Source organism: Dermacentor variabilis, unplaced genomic scaffold, assembly GCF_050947875.1.
Source record: "Dermacentor variabilis isolate Ectoservices unplaced genomic scaffold, ASM5094787v1 scaffold_13, whole genome shotgun sequence".
Taxonomy (NCBI): Eukaryota; Metazoa; Arthropoda; class Arachnida; order Ixodida; family Ixodidae; genus Dermacentor; species Dermacentor variabilis.
Genome location: NW_027460291.1, coordinates 41,979,511 through 41,997,539, shown reverse-complemented (window position 1 = coordinate 41,997,539; position 18,029 = coordinate 41,979,511).

Sequence of the window (18,029 nt, the reverse complement as noted above, 5' to 3'; positions counted from 1 at the left end):
TGTGCCAGCAAAATAAGGGGTGAGGGCGTTTTCACTGAGGTGTCTGGTGGGGCTGCTAGATAAGGGTGCCAAATATATTGGTCTATCTTGCGCTAGTTTGTTTTCTAAGAGTTGGGAGAAAAATTGTAATCTAAATGTTTGCCTTCGTGCCTGTAATAGGGGAATGCCATTTGCTTGCATTAAATCAGAAGGCGAGTCTAGTGTTGCAAATTTATTAAAAATAAACTTTACGGTCTTCCTCTGAATACGTTCAAGACAATCAATGTTGTGCTTAGAATCCCATATAATGCACGCATATTAGAGTCTTCGCCGCACAAGAGCAGTATAGCAGAGCAGCTTAACAATAGAGGGAGCAGTTTTAAGTTCATGTTTAAGGACACAAAGCTTGAGGAAGGTAGGTGAACAAACATTATCAATATGAAGATTCCAAGACAGATTGCATCCATGAGTTAAGTGCACCGTTCATATAGCATATACGATGTTTTTGAATTGAAGCGACTGTTCCTTGTTATGCCTTCGTTTTGTCATTTGTATTATGTACGTATCCTCCTCTCCGCTCTTCCAAGCTTTTATTGTGCATGTGACGGGAATTGCCTGCATTATTGAATTTCATTTCTTGGACCCATAACTAGCCTACGGCTACGGGTCCAAACAGTACTGGACACACTTTTATTGTGTTTTCATGGATACATAAAGAATTTGAATGTCAATTTGACCCCATGCTTGATTAATGCTACTCGTGTTTTCTGCGCCATATTTTCTCATTTAGGAACGAAATGTATCTAGTTGAACACACTGACGGGTGATGAGTAAAAACACGTGACAAGTTCTGCTTAAGGTGATCGCTATGGCTGTAGCTGCGGCCAAATTTATTTATTCGATCGTAGCAGTAGCAACATTGGCGATGTAGCAGCGATACGAACCGTGCTGGAGATGAGATGCATCTGTAACTGGCGTGGTAAAAGGGTACTTATTTTATTTGTCTGAACAGGTTCGGAATATATATATTGTAAAGTTTGCACTCCAATGCTATTCCTCTTCGCTCTTCCTCCGTGGTCCGAGCTGCGCTCTGCCTGCCGTGAAGGGTGAATAATAAAAAAGCAAAAACTACAGGGTCTCTTAATATCTGTCTTAAGAGGCGAACGGCGAAAGCCTACTCTTCCTCCTCTTATCAATCGCCGCTTTCTCTTTGCATCTTCTCTTTCGCTTCTTTTTTTAAGTAATTACTGCTCACTACTAAGCATATTTAGTCATTTGTAATCAATTGGGGTCATTAGAAGCCGTCGTTAGACATGTTGGTCATATCCTAGTCATTACTAGTCATTACAAGCCATTTAGTCATTATTAGTCATTACTGGTCATTGCTAAGCATTTTAGTCATTTATAATTAATTGTCGTCGTTATAAGTTGTCGTTAGGCATATTGGTCATTTCGTAGTCATGACTAGTCATTACAAGTCATTTCAGTCATTATTGTCATTACTGCTCACTGCTAAGCATTTTTAGTCATTTGTAATCAATTGGGGCCATTAGAAGCCGTCGTTAGACATGTTGGTCATATCCTAGTCATCAGTAGTCATTACAAGTCATTTCAGTCATTATTAGTCATTACTGGTCATTACTAAGTATTTTTAGACATTTATAATAAATTGTAGTCGTTACAATTCGTCATTAGACATTTTGGTCATTTTATAGTCATTTCAGTCATTATTAGTCATTACTGCTCACTAGTAATCATTTTAGTCACTTGTAATCAAGTGGGGTCATTACAAGCCGTCGTTAAATATATTGGTCATTTCGTAGTCATTGGTAGTCATTTTAGCCATTACTACTCATTACTAGACATTTCTAGTCATTTATAATACATTGTGGTCATTATAAGCCGTCGTTAGACATATTGGTCATTTCGGAGTCATTAGTAGTCATTACAAGTAATTATTAGTCATTATTAACTTCTACCAATCTCTTTTACAACGTTATCATTCACTAACTGTCACAATCAATCATGTTCATTCTTCAATCTGTCTTTATTCTGTCTTCATATGGCGTGATGACGCTTCGGTGGACACTCCGGCGGTCAGGTCTGCTGACGCAAACTTCACCATGAACCTAGAAAGGCGTTCGCCTTAATGCAATCGATCGAAAGGAATTCTCGCGTTATATCGGCTCAGGTTACCTCAACCAGTCACAGGAACCCCTGCGGCTGCTTTCCTTTTTTGTCGCGGTGCTCGTAAATTCGACGCTATTAGCCCGCAGATCTTTGAGCCACTCGCGTGTGACGTCAGAGGGGGGACACCTGCTTTGCTCGAGTTTTCAAAATGCGGGTCTGCGTGTTTGCGCAACAGTACATACGGAATCTTGCAGGACGCTATTTCCTGCGAAATCGAGTGGAGTCGCTGCCACGCTTAGCGTGCACTCCCGTTTTCAGCAATATAGTCACAAGTGCATACAGGTGCGTCTACAGCGTTGGTTACTCATCATTGCCGTTCGGATTATTTATCGGACCTCTTTAGACGATGAACTGCGGCATTCGGTCTTCAGCTACTGCGTCTGCGTTGCAATACCTTGTGTTTTTTTCTGTCCAGCGCGTGCTGCGTGTTTCGCTCCATTGGCCACAGACATCCCAATTTTGTTGCTGCCCAGCGCATTAAGCAGCTCATCAGAGACGTTTGACGCATTTCTCAGGTAACTAAGTGCTCGCTGCGGTGCGTGCATGCATGCCATGCTGTAGCAGCATTGACCGGAAATCCGGTCTGGAACGTCTGGTGGTAGGGCGCGCAAAATTAGTGGGCAAAACAAAGGCTCACAGTGTTGTGCTGCTATGCTGACCTTCGCGAGATAAATTTAATTGAACTTCGTTACTTCCGTCCAGACACTGCTCGCCCCTGGAAGTCAGTCGGCTCAGTCGGCACTCTTTCTTCCTGCAGGTGACGTTCGTCCAGCAGTGAGAATTAGCGCTATAAATACAGGTGACATTACCTTTGCTAAGATCACCATTTTCGATATACCTTGCTCTGTAAGCGCGCCATACGTATGTAAAAAAAAAAAGTTGGGAAGCTCAGGTTGGCTCGTACTTTACCAAATAACTACGTAGCTGGAGCACTAAACACACTAGAGAAAAATAAAGGAGGGGGCAGGGGGTAAATGTATGAAGGTGCAATGGAATGTTCACAGGCACTCCTGTGTTTCTTTTTTATAACAATATCTTCATTTCTAAACTGACAAAGTGATGTCTTCCAAGTGGTATCCGGAAATATGAAAGTGCGCTGAACAGAAATTGTCCTGTGCGAAGCTAAAGAAACAATATTTTTTGCAATATGAAGTGGTAATGAGATTCAGTTGCCAGAAAATAATGTAAGGCAGTCTTGACGTTTGCGAAACATGATAGAGCACGGTGGCTAATGTTCAAGATAAGCCGCTTCTCAATGAAAAAATTGCTAGATTTTTTTTCTGGTCAGAAAAAGTTTTTTATATGCAACACCGACTGGAATTGGGAGCGAAATCTTGTGTGAGCGAAATTTTTGTGTGTGTGTGATCGTCTTTTATTTCAAAAAATGCGTAGACTCTAATTTACTTGCTCGGCACGATGTTTTATGAATTAGTCACGAGATCTTGTCTCTGTCCTCCATGGCCGTGGTTATATCAATATTTTTTTTGTGATTAACAACAAAATTCTGCGATTTTACGTGCCAGAACCATAACATGATTATGAGGCACCCCGTAATTAAGGACTCCGCATTCATTTTTACGAAGGAGTGGAACGACCTTAAACGCAACTTTCCTGATATGGGTCCAAAACAGCATTAAGCACTGGAGTGAGCCGCATGTAAAGGCACTCTGCTTTGAGCTTGTAATTGCAGTTTAGAAGTGTGATAGGACACCATTGTCTTAGATCGGTGCTTCTGGACTCATCCTTAAAAAGGAAAGTGATTAGCCCATCTATTTGAGACGCTGGCAGCCTCTTTCTGAGTAGCCCATTCACCAATCGGAAAGGCTTCCGTAACAGTTGCCTGAACTTAACATAAAATTCGACTGTGAAACCATCGGATCATGGACTGCGATTATGCTTCATAGACTTTAATGCCGGAAAGAGTTTTTCCTCAACTGTGGCTGAGTCGCAAATTTCCGGCGGCTCAGCTGGAGCAACAAATGGAAGAGCAGCTCGAGTGACAGCTGGTTGACGACATAAATTCTTATAGAACGGCCTCACCAGCTCAAGAACTCCATCTGGTGAATCGCTTGGACCTACTAGGGAAGAGAGAGTCTAGATCTTCCTTAAAAGATCCTTACGGAGGACACTTCTGCTACGCACCATGCTTCCAATTCTATAGCCCTTAAGCCATCCCAGCGTCGCTGTAGGAGAATCCGATGTTTCTTTCGGAGTGAGGCTAATGGTGGAGTTACCACAGGACCGCACAACAGTGGTATCGAGCGTAGGAGGATTGCATCAGAGTCGATTGTAATCTCCTCGCCTGCTCGACACTTGTCCCAAGACCTGAAGCCCTCGCGCACACTTGCCTTCCCTTCCTCCCATTCTCTCCCTTCTATATTCTATCTGTTGTGGAGCGAGAGAAATAGAATGGACGATACCTAATTGGTTGCCCGCTTGTCCTTTTAGACCCGTGAGTTTAGACGCCACAGTCTCTTCCCTTGCGATACCAAATACGAAATGCAAACCGCGTAGTTAGGAAGGAGTGGTCTCTAAGGGCCGAACGAAATAACCGGAAAGAATGCATACTGAAAGACGGTGATGATGAGACATAAACCGATCGATTCAGCTCTTCGCCCCTCACCCTGCCGAATTCTTTCCAACGTGTCCACTGCGAAGCGCGCACCAAGCATCGACCAGTGCAAGTCGATCAAGAACGAGCTCTCGCACTACTAAATCTCCAGCACTATGTTTAAATATTGGACTAGCGCTATTGGGGGCGAGCTCCGCCACTGAAAATGGTGGCGCCGCCGTCGGCGTGACGTGGCATGAGGGATCACGTGGACACTGCGGCCGCGTCTTAAAGTCCAGCTGGGCTGCGATTCTGAATAAGTGGTGAGGCTTTACCGCCTTGGGTGCCTGCTTGACAACATTTGAACGTACTATAATAGGTAGCGGCTGCCTTTGGAGGTGTGCAGCATGGTAGGCTACTGCTCGGTGCCACAGTGCCGGACGTACGCAACGGAGCCCGGTGTCAGCCTTATTCACACGTAGCCACAGGACAAGGAGCTGCGTGAAGCTTGAGATATAGAAATTTAAAAATATATATTGCTCAGAATATTGAGGTAAAATGCTTTAACATAAGGAAGTGACATAGCACAACTATTTGATTATTTTAGGAATTTAGGAAGGTACTCCTTTTGTCTCTCTAATAGAATTGTAAACTGCGAGAAAAGCGTAACTGTGGCTGGATCCCAGTGAAGTCGTCCCTAAAGAAAGAATGGTTGGCGAGGTTATCGATAGCCTAAGTTTTCGAAATGAGTTTTCCAAGAGTTTTCTTTGTCTAGAAAATTGGCGACACGAGAGAAAGCAATGTTCAATAGATTCAGGTGCATTGCAAAAAGAACATAGAGGGGACACAGCGAGACCAGACCTGTGTAAGTAAAAATTTGGAGGCGCTATACGACATCTAACTTTTGCAAAGGAAACTTCCAGTTGCCTTGAACGGCACCAATTATTATTCTATGGGAAACAAAGATGGTGGAATTCATAAGATGATGTTGCATGGACACTGCACAATTTTGCGATGTTGAGAATTTTTCGTGCCTAGCCGCGGTGACTTAAGCTGATGTCGGCAAAACAGATATAATAGGGCCATTGAGGGATGCTCGTGTGAGTGAATCAGCCATTTCATTCAAGTGCAACCCACGATTTCCCGGTACCCGAAGCAAGTATCCTTGCTGGAAGTACGGAGATGCCATCGAACATAATGTTCGCTGAATTCTTGAATTTGAAGATACAGTAAGGGCTGTGCATACAGAAAGCGAGTCGGTCACAATAACAGCTAATGGGTGATTTTAGGGAAGCTTTCGTAATTCTAATCATATCGCTAATAAGTCTGCCTGAAATATGAATGTGAAGTCGGGAAGGCGAAGAAGGTGAGACCATGAAATAGGTTCGGAAACCATCCCCACTCCTGCCTTCTCATTGCACAGAGAGGTGTCAGTAGCTGTTATGTTGTCAGTGGCTAGCTGGTGTATGTGGTCGTGTAAGATATTAATTAACTGTCTGGTAGGTAATAGTTTAGCATGATTTGGAAATATGTCCTCGAATTCAATTTTGAGGTCTGGTGAGGCATCATATTTGAATGGTAGACTTTTGACGCAAGGACACATCCAATTATTCTAACTGCGCTTGCACAAATATATTATCTGAGGGCTGTGTAATCTCGACCACCATACTTTAAAAAACTCAGACGGTTGAGTGATAAATACATATTTCTTACGTCTTTTCAAAAGCTCATAATTTTTTAACATGTCTGAACCGTAAGCATGCAGGATCTGCATTCAAAGGTGGGTATATGAGCTCACTAATATAAAACAGTGTTGGCAACGAGCCAAGGTAGCCCGAGGCATATTGTATTAGAGTTTTAATTTGTAGGCGGGACCTCCGGAAAGTAATACGCAGCCGAATTCTAATATGGACCGAACGCACATCTTATATATCATCAGCAATGTAGCCCTGCGTAGTCAAGAGCAATGGTGGCTAAGCCGGCGGAGCATAGCTACGACATGTTCTGCCTTTGTTGTAATATGTTCAATGTGGCTGCACCAGGCGATCTTTCTATCGTAAATAACACCAAGGTACTTGACTGCGTCAACTTGAGGAATGATTTTCTCGCGATACTGTAGAGAAATATGCACCTTTGCAGGTTATGGAAAGATTAGTATCGCCCTCTTACTAACATTTAACGACATGCGCAACCACTCCAGCCATGTCTCAAGCATTCCTCAGTAATTCTGCAACGACTGGTGTAGTTGTGGTTGCGGGTGTAAAAATGCGATATCGTCGGAAAGAACATAAGTGGTGTACTTCTGGAGACAAAGGAATTGTACTTAGCAAAATATTGAATAAAATCATCTCATCATCTTGAATTTCCATCTCCCGCGTTCCCCGTGTTTCAACTGAAATTTTTATCAGCCGTAACTAAAAGGGACGTGTAGATGCGAATGGCAAATTCACGCGGAAAAATTCTACCTAAACTTAATGGCCGGCCACCTTAAGAAGTGATGGAACGCTTGCCTCTTAGAGTAAGCGTGGGCACAGAAAGCGATGCTTCCAAAATAAACAAACAAAAATGAAAAACAAAACGCAACACGGCAACAAAAGTAAATTAAATGCAGTTTTTATGTCTGCTTCTAGCACTCTTTTTGTTTAAAAGTTTTCAAACATAGTGTCCAGAATACACCAGCACTTTGACTGCTTTTGCTTTTTACCTGTAGGTATTGCTGTGAGATCCTTAGTATGGCTGCGTGCAGCATTGTAAAACTTGCTGGAGGCATTTGAAGTGGTAGCCAAAAATATAAAGAATCATCCTTTTCTGCGTGAATGCTTTCAATTTCTAAATGCAGTGGTAACTATCACTATTGGTGCAAGGCCCCCCACATCTATGCGGCAAGTGCCATAGCTCGAAACTGAATTTTTCCTTTAGTGTTTCACAAGGTGCCTGATATGTCCACATTAGATGTGATCCGTTTCTTTTTATTTATCCCAGTGTGGAGAGAGCATCATTAAATTGTTTTTTATTTTTGCGTGTCTTGTTTTGTGGTTTGTTTCTGAATTTATCAAGCAGCAGTCTCATGATGCTAAAGTGAAAATCATCAGCTTTTGTTTTGCAGACAAACAATGCATTTCCTCACCCATTGTTTGCCATCCCATCACTCTCATAATTTTGCAGAGTACTCTACTTATATTGACTTGCTTGACCTCCACTAATGAGTCTTGCTTTTCAAACACCATCCTTTCCTTAAAATCATTCGGCACTTCTCATAATTTCTGTACATTGGGCTTCTGATACTATGCATTCACCATTTTTGCTTGTTGTTTCTGACAGGAAGTGTCTTCTGTAATTTAGAGCTTAAGTTTTACCTTTGGAACACACAGAAGGGCTTGCCATCGCATATCTGCATAACAGGGGAACATGTTTCATTAAACATTTGCAAAATCCAATAGAAGATTGATGAATGCAGCTTGCAGTGTGATTTGACTAAATGAGCCATAAAAGTAACTCATCTCACTTGGTAAATTAAAGCTCATATTAGTGTGATGTACAACGTATGTTACACTAACGTGGTGGGTTCTCTTGCTTATACAGCAAAATAATCGATGCGCGACAAAAAAGTTATTTTTGCATACCCTTTGTACACACTGATTTAAGGAAAATGAGCTGGAGCTGTCCACATGATCTATTTATTTTACCTGCGAGTATACTCAACAAAAATGTGTCTAAGCTCCTTAGTGGTATTTGAGATTATGTCAGTATTGCATGTGTGCGTGTTGCATGAAATAATTGAATGTTGAAAATGCTCGTAGGGATCTGATGTGCATATCTGCAGTTTATTAATACATGTAAAAGACTCAGCATCAAGTGCAAGTGAACGGTCCCACAGGCCCGGAGTCGATCATGCAAATAGATTTGCTGCACAAATTTGTGACCAGAAAAGATATGCCACATGAAATGGCATGCAAGGAAGTGTTGAAAATATTGCACAGTTAATAAAACGCCTACGCTATTAATATGTGGGTTCATGCACTCGATTTCGTCCGTATTAGGCACTCGCCTCTTGATTGCTTCGTGCACAGAAATACTCGGCATCGGGCTGTTTTTCTGCTGTGACCTTTGTAGAAGCATGATTGTTCAAAGTGCCACAATTACACAGATTCTATGAGTTGCTTGTGGCTTCGCCAGTACAATTCCGGTGCGCTGGTCCGCCTGTCCAGCAATTTCCTACTGAAGGGAAACCTGAAAGAAAAAAAAACACCGCTCCGCATGTAAAAAATATGCTCTACTGTGACGCTTCTCAAATGATTATGATGCCTCACAAGAGCTGTCTACTCGCGTGATGTTCTGAACAAGAAGATACATTCATTTACTTATATGTGAAGGTATATGCCAGAGCATTTCGGTGCTTCGGTAGCACAAAAGGCACGAATGTGCCATAGCGTCCGATGTTGACGCGCGATCGCATGTCAAACCTAAACTGTACAAAACTACTACGCATCCAAAAAACAGAGATTCGAAACCGAAATTCGTGTCATCCTTTATTGCATGAATGCGTGCATCGTGATTTACATAAGTCACCAACTTAGCAAGCGCTTTCTTTAAACTTAATATTAACGTATTACCTTCATAAATCCATAAGGTATGCGTTTTTAAATGACAAAGCATAAGGTGTCCTGTACTTGCTTTCAGCTCTTTCAATAGTAACTGCACTGGCCACATTGAACAGTAGCAACAGGGCGGCGCCCTAGGTAATCCCACTTTTTCGGGCCAGCGTTTCCTCTAGAGTTGGTATACTAACTCTATGGCTGCCGCGCGCGCTCGTTCCCTTAGTGTACTATAGACAAGAACGGCACCGAGAGCGGCGCTGCTGCGCCGGCGTTGAGAGCGCCGCATGCGAAGGAAAATTCTATTAGCGGGTGGTACCCCTCTCCCACCTCTCGTTCGCACCGCCTTGATTGCTTCCTGCACTGCGCGTATTTGGGCACGTTTCGTGCCGCGCGCGGTGTGTGCCTACGTGTGTGCGCGGGGACATTTCATTCGAAGGGCGATGTACAGTATGTTTCACATTTAGGGGAAAACTCAGAGCGCATTGCATCGCGATGCGGCGAGAGCTTGAGTCAGGCGGCGGCAGCAGCTCGCGCAGGTGCTCGAGGGGCGGGATCTTGAACGGCGTCGTCTGCTACGGCGGCGCGCGCTGGCCGCATTGTCGGGAAACGTTATACTGTCAGTTGCAGGGCGCCGATGTCATCGATACTGCGTGAAATGAGCCGGTATTCTTAATTAAGCGTTGTGCAACGCCCACTTATACGCCTCGAAGGCAAGTTCATCGCTGCAGGGCAGTCATAGACGACGTACTGATTCCATACATTCTTGACGGCCCGTTTCTGGAAGGCGACTATATATTCTAACGCGATAGGTCACCGATCCACACTGCTCGTGTTGTTCAAGAACTGCTGGAAGAGCGCGCAGTCACTCTCTTGGAGTGGCCGCCTCAATCTCGGGGCACCAACATCATTTAAAATGTCTGGGGCTCGTTGAAAGTATCGCTGCCGCACCATCCCCTCTATCAGTCGCCCGAGGATAGGCTTCGATCCACCATCGTCAGCGGCTGAGAGGTGCTGCGAATGAACACATCCCTGATCAAGTCATTCTACACTTCACTGCCTTCCAGGATGAACGCTGTCATCGCTGCCATTGGGGACATGGCGAGATATTACCTGAAGTTCCGAGCGTGACGTGTCCAATTCCCCGCCGGCGGGCAGGGTCTGTCTGGTGCAGTGAATGATTGTCGAGAAAAATCACTTCTAGCTCATTGTCTTAACCTAAAACATTCCTTTAATCGTATCCGTTTGTTTCATCGTGTTCGACCCCCATAGTTATCATTGTTGAGCGCTTTGTTTTCTTTTCGTGTCAAACAAAGACTTAGCACGTTGCGCGCACAACCTGGTGCATCTTGTCGCTGCTTATTACGGTAACACACACAGTGAAGAAATATACGTGCACGCGCTCAGTACCTCGGCCTTTCGAAAGAACAAACGAAGCATGGTGTCAAAAGAAGTTTGTGGAACTCCATTATCGCCAATGGAGGCTCAGTTTGGCGACGCAAAACGTTTAGTAAAGAATATCAGCCCAGTTCCCGCATTACCGATGAAATCGGTGCACTGCCCCTGACAGTAGCTCGCTGCCCGACAATGCCGCCAGCGCGCGCCGCCGTAGCAGACGACGCAGATCACGACACCGCCCCTCGAGCGTCGGCGCCTGCTCGAGCTGCTGCCGCCGCACGACTCCATTGCTTGCCGCATCGCGATGCAATACGTTCCGAGTTTTCCCCTAAGTGTGAAACAGACTGTACACGCTTCTATTTGCCTTTAAGAAGATCGGTACACTTGACGATTATTTTTATGGCTGCAATGCGGCGAAAGGGCAGCGTCTGCTTAACCATGTAAGTGACGCTGAGCAGGTAATTGGAAACGACATCGTATGTACCACCGGAAAAATCGTCAGCACATACGATGCGGCACATACATGCGGCACATACGAGCTAAAGTCATTTTTGCAGATTCTCACAATATGTTTGCTACAAATCCGTGCTGTCACTGATGGCGACAACGGACTTCCATCGACACTGTGCGGAAATAAACAAAATATATCGCTGCATTGCACAATTACGACATGCGCACACAACTAGTACGTCCCCTACAATATGGAATAGAGGCAGCAATGTAGACAGCTTGGCCATTTTTTAACAGTGCTCAAGAGACGGAAGTTGAAAGTATTAGTAATCATTCCTGCTTCAGCAATGCCGGCGCGACCAAGACACGGGCGTGTATCGTCCAGTAACTCGATCGATCGATGCAGTGGTGAAGCGGGAATGAACTCCGGCCATGTTCAATGCATCGCGCACATATTCAATTTCTCGGCACGCGTGAACTTCGGCCACTGCTAGTGCATACAATAGAAGTGGTTTCCATTCTTGGGCAGCGCACACACAAACGAAGCAGTAGAAAGAAGACAGGACAAGCGCTCGTCGAACGCTTCGTTTGCCAGTTGTTTACTTCGCTCGGCGCACCGTAGTAATCCATGTCTGTCGTCTGCTTTTTTCGTACCATTTTTCTTGTGAATCGGCAGAATATCACTGGTGGCATCAACCCTTTCGTGTTTACATTGCTGTCAGGACAGTTAACAACACAATAATTTCCGGTCATCCGAAGAGGCGCCGTCGCAATGAAGAGACGTTGCGCGCGCAGCGGGAACTGATCGCGGGCGCGACCGCCAAGGGAAGCGGCGGCGGAAACCTACACCCGTTGGAGATGAAATCGTTCCGCCAGGGGAGAAACGAGCTCTGGCGTCTAGGATGAAACTTGGCGTGCGGTCGTCCATGGGGTATAGGTGGCTCGAGCCGTACTTATTGAAGGGTATGTCGGCTTCTTTCTGCTGCCATGCCTGAACCACAGTTTCTTCTTCAAAAGCGCGTGAGTCGAGAAAATTTACGCCTTGGATATCGCAAGCTATGTAGCGTTGAAGGGGTCTACTGGTTTTACAATGCATATATACGCCGTGTCTGTCCATAGATTTTGCGCAAAAAGAATTTCTGCAAATTCAACACGCGAAGTTATGTATGATGCTCAGCTAAACATTTCCGTTAGTATTTAGCTATGAGAGACATTGCATTTTACATGGAAGAAAAATCTTGGTAATTGGCGTCAGCATATCCGTGTTAGAAAGACACTGCCCAGCGAAACTGTCAACATGATTCCTATTACGCTGGTGAGTTCTAGTCAAATAGGGCGATTTATTAATGCGTAAAAGAAATTAAGAGTTAGGCGCGCATTTCTTATGAAAAAGTTTGCTGCTATTTTCACCCCTCTCTGAAACAGGCCTCCAAAAAAACGAATTGCTCATGGCTGCTAACACTACGGTGCGTCATGTAGAGTGTTCACATAGTTGATTCACAAATACCATAGTAATAATCACCTGAGAGAAAAGTTTCGTGTTTAAGATCGAGAGCCAATCAATTCCAAGCGTTGAAATGTTTCATGGTGGCCCTCGAGCAAGTAGCTTTTATCGACAATATGGCACACCCCTCACGCAACGGTAGGAACCGACTGTCGGTATGGTGAGGCACGCGTTCTTTGCGAAACCCATCAGTTTACTACAACTTTGAATTGAAACCATAAAACATTTTTTACAGCGCCAATTGGAATACCTAACGTATTCTCGAGGTACTACAGCGCAGCTTAGGGTGCCTAGAAAAGTAAAATTCAAGCACCTTCTGCCTCACCATGTCTCGATACAGCGTTGTTTAGTTATACAAACGGGGAACTATTCGATTCGTCATACATAAAAGAGAACCTCGCAAACCTTCATAAAGAAAACACCACAAGCACCTTACATATTTCATTTGATTTTTACCCTCCACCGGGGAATTATGATATCTTCAATATGTCCCATACTACTAATGATTCACGCTTCGACTTCTTTCTGGATGTAGCCATACGGTCTAAAAGGCATATTTCACTAAAAAATTTGGGTCGAGCAGCCTGTGTCAGTTCGCCAAACATGTATATTCGCCGTCATGTATATTCCTCAAGCAACAAACACCAGTAAATTTCTCAAGTGAGTTTAACGTGTAGCACGGAAAAGGGAATATATATTGGTACATTCCTTTTCGTATTCTGCAAATAGCCGTAAGTCTTCATTAGCTTTACTTCAAATTACCGCCACTTCACATAAACACGTAAACGTAAAGAAGCACCTAATTTTGAGAAGCAGGTAAAGAAGCAAGTGGTGCTTGTAGAATCTAAACTGCAGTGTTAATGACGTCCTCGTGTTACTGCCGAGCGTTTCTGTGAAGAAATGCACAAATTCGATATTATACCTCGAATCACTCGTCATGAGCAAACCTGTTTTAGCAGATAAAAATCAAGGTAACTGTTCTTAAGGTCATATATAGCCAGCGTTTGTGACATACTTGTTGCATCGCGGCATGTATGGTATCATAACTGGATTATTATTAAATGCTAGGTCGTTGCGGTTGTCTATCCGCTCATGAAAAACCCGCAATGGGCTGGTCTGCGCTCCTTCGGCTGGCACTGTAGCATTGCCTATGAGAGCTGCATTGTCGTCTAAGAAATAAGCTATTTGAATAAATTTTCGCGAATGAAGACGTCGTATAAATATATTTGATATTACCGCCATAAGTATACAAGCAGAGAGAACGAGGGCGAACAAACGAAAACACCGCAGAAAGCGCTCGGACTGTAGCAGACGACAGGCGCGAGTCCGTGCCCTGACGTCACGCGAGTGGCGCTCGCAGCGCCACTGCCAGGACCTTGAGAGGCACATTGAGACTGGGCTGAGTAAGCTTAGAGAGGCCTCCGGGAGGGTGCATGTGACCATATGCACTATCCCAGAGGTCCAGGGCCAGGCTTACCAGGTAGAAAGGAGGGTGGTTGAGGCCAATCGGGTCATTAGGAGTCTGAGCGGACGACTCGGGTACAGCGTGATGGAGGTCAACAGGGACGTGTACGGAACCGGCTTCCGACCTTTTGTGCAGGATGGTATTCACTACAGTGGTGCCACTGGCAAAAGGATAGGGGGCAGGATGGGTCGCCAGGCAACAGCTTTTTTAGGGAGACCCAGAGCCCTGAAAGAAGCAGTGTAGGCGTGGACGATTCGAGGCAGGAGCCACAAACACGCGAACATCGGTACTGTAGGAGAGGTGACAGGAATAAGCGCAAGAGCCAAATTAAGTCAGACATAGGGTTCATTAACATGCAAGGTGGCAGAAATAGGCTAAAATGGGAGGAAATCGAAGAACAACTAAGGCAGGAGAACTTAATGGTTTATGGGTTTGTAGAGACACATCTTAGGGACATGGAACAACCGCCCTGTAACCCTGATTATGCATGGGAATACTGCAACAGAGTGCAGGGTAGCAGAAAGGGTGGGGGAATTGGAGCATTCATTCATAAAAATACAAATTGGCAAAGGGTCAAACAGGAATGCAAGGAGCATTTATGGCTAGAAGGAAAAGTAGCAGGGGCGAAAACACTTCTGGGCTTTGTATACCTTTGGACAGGATCAAATGCTAAAGAGGAAAACAAAAAAATGTTGGACTGTATAGCAGCGGACATCAATGAGCTAGGAAAAGGATGTGAAGTAATTGTATTAGGAGACATGAATGCGCATGTTGAAGATATGGATGAGTACACAGACTCCACAGGTAACATGCTGCTGGATATGTGTGAGAGGCTTAACTTAGTTGTCTGTAACTCTACTGAAAAGTGTGACGGGATCATAACATGGGAGGTAGGGGGTCGACACTCGACAATAGATTATGCGTTGATGTCACATAGGATGTACGATAGATTAGGAGCCATGATTATAGATGAACAGGGCTCCAGAAGTATAGGTAGCGACCACAAACGTATCAAGTTGAGTTTTAAGAGGGAAACTAAAGCACGAACGACGCGCGAGGAAACGCCAGATGTGATTTTTTACTCAGAAGACGAAGTGGAAATAGCGGCCAAACAAATTGAAGAGGAAATATCAGAGAGTACTGAAACTGATTGGACTTACCCAAAGTTAATGAGACTATTTGAGCGTGAGCTAGGTAAGGCGCGAGTCAGGAAAACAAGGCAAGGGATACGAAAACTCAAGAGCTGGTGGGATGAAGAAGTTAAGAAGGCCATAAAGAAACGTCAGGAAGCCTCCAGGGAACACAGGTATTCCAAAAGTAAGGGAGAACCTGAAGCAGAAGTAGAGAGGAAATGGGTAAACTACATAAAATGCAAAAGGGAAGCATCTTATTTGATCAATGAGAAAATCAAGACAACAGGGTCCCAATGGCTGTCAAAAATAAGCAATAAAAAAGATAAACAGGCAGCTAGAAAATTCTGGCAACATCTGAACTCCTTGGGTAATAGGACAAGCCTAGAGCAGAGGTATATAGTAACTGCTCAAGGTACTCGGTTAGAAGGAGAGGCGGCAATGGAGCATATAGGAACCATGATGAGGGAAAAATTTACAAAACAGACAAATGGTACATGCAGTACGTCGGAAAGGGATAGCCCGGTCAACCCACTGCTTTCGCTTGGACAAAAAGAGTGGGAAAGGGCGGAGAAGAGGGTACCAAGTAGCACATCGGCAGGCCCCGATGGTATTCCAATTATGTTAATAAAGAAATTGGGCCCGAAATCTAAGAAAGCATTGAGGGAGGTGGTGAGCAAAATGCTAGTGGATGGTAAAGTGCCTGACGAATGGAGGCTAAGTAGGATGAGAATGATATATAAGGGAAAGGGGGACAAAGCTGACATAAATAACTACCGGCCTATAACAGTGACGTCAGTGGTTTACAGGGTGGTTATGCAGATTATAAAGGACAGACTGCAGGCATGGGTAGAGAACGAGGGGGTACTTGGAGAGCTACAAAATGGGTTCCGGAAGCATAGGAGGCTAGAAGACAATCTGTTCTCGCTAACACAGTGCATTGAAATAGCTGAAAAGGAACACAGACCCCTATGGCTGGCTTTTTTGGACATCAAGGGAGCCTATGACAGTGTACTTCAAGAGGGCTTGTGGGGCATTCTGGAAACTTTAGGAGTGCGAGATGGAGTAACCAATTTCTTAAAAGATATCTATGAAGGTAACCGGGTGATTATACAATGGGAAAAGCAGGTTTCGGAGCCTGTGATGATTCGGCGGGGGCTTAGGCAGGGGTGCCCATTGTCACCTCTGATGTTTATGCTGTACCTACAAGGTCTAGAGGCCAAAATACAGCAAAGCGGACTCGGCTTCAACCTATCATTTCTCAAGCAAGGAAAATTGATTGAACAGTCATTACCAGGACTGATGTACGCGGATGATATTGTATTAATGGCTGACAATGCAGAAGATCTGCAGGAATTAATGAACATATGTGGTACAGAAGGAGACAGGTTAGGCTTGAAGTTTAGCAAAGAAAAATCAGCAGTCATGATTTTTAATGATAACAGTTGCGGCGAGCATAAGATACAGGAGGCCACGCTGGAGATAGTCGATAAATACAAGTACCTTGGGGTGTGGATAAATAATGGCATTGAGTATCTGACAGAGTACGAAAAATATCTAACGACTAAAGGTAACAGAAGTGCAGCGATTATGAAGAGTAGGGCACTGTGGAACTACAATAGGTACGAGGTAGTACGAGGGATATGGAAGGGGGTAATGGTACCAGGCCTGACTTTTGCCAATGCAGTTCTATGTATTAGAACAGAGACCCGGCAACAGTTGGAAATTAGGCAACGTGGTGTGGGTAGGCTCGCTCTGGGAGCACATGGCAAGACACCAAATCTTGGAGTGCAGGGGGATCTGGGATAGTCTTCTTTCGAGGGCAGAGAGGCTAGTAGCAAGATAGCATTTGAGGAGCGATTGAGAAAAATGGGGGAAATTCGGTGGGCTAGGAAGGTTTTCAGTTACTTATACACGAGGAATGTTGACACGAGGTGAAGGAAGCGAACTAGAAAATTGACAAGCAAATACTTGGGAAGTAGCGGGGGAACAAGTAAGGAATCATCTGTCAAGAAAAAGGTTAAGGAGGCAGAGAGGGGTATGTGGAGTACAGAGATGCAAACCAAATCGGCATTGGAGACATACAGGACGTTTAAGCAAGAAATAGCCAAAGAAAATATTTACGATAACTCTAAGGGAAGCTCATTGTTGTTCGAAGCCAGGACAGGTGTACTGAGGACTAAAACGTACCGAGCCAGATACCAGGAGATAGATTTGGTGTGCGAGGCGTGTAGAGAGGAGGAGGAAACGGCGGAACACCTGATACTTGCTTGTAAACAACTTCACCCTGCAGTTGAATCTAACGGGGAACTATTCAAAGCCTTGGGTTTTAAAGACAGTGAAAGTAGAATAGACTTTGAACAGGTAGAAATAACTAAACGGAGGCTATATGATTGGTGGACAATATCAACGCAAAAGTAAAGGAGTAAATACATAGGTATGCATGCATATAGAACCATTAAAGGCTAGGTGGCGCGCGGCGCCGCCGCCCGATTCAAAGGGTTGAGTCACAATCATCCATCCATCCATCCATAGTTCGCTCTCGGGGCTAATAATAGCAAAGGCTTGGTGGCGCAACCCACCGCCCCGTTCCAAAGGGGACGCTTAGAACATCCACCCATCTATCCGTGCACCCAGCGCCGGCCTTCTCAAAAATCCCTAAACGATTCTGTCCTTAGGTACCTAGGAGCTGATCACGTGGGGGATTTTTAGGCGCACGCCTCTTGTAGTACCTAGGAGGATGTTCCGGGGCACTGTTGTTATTACG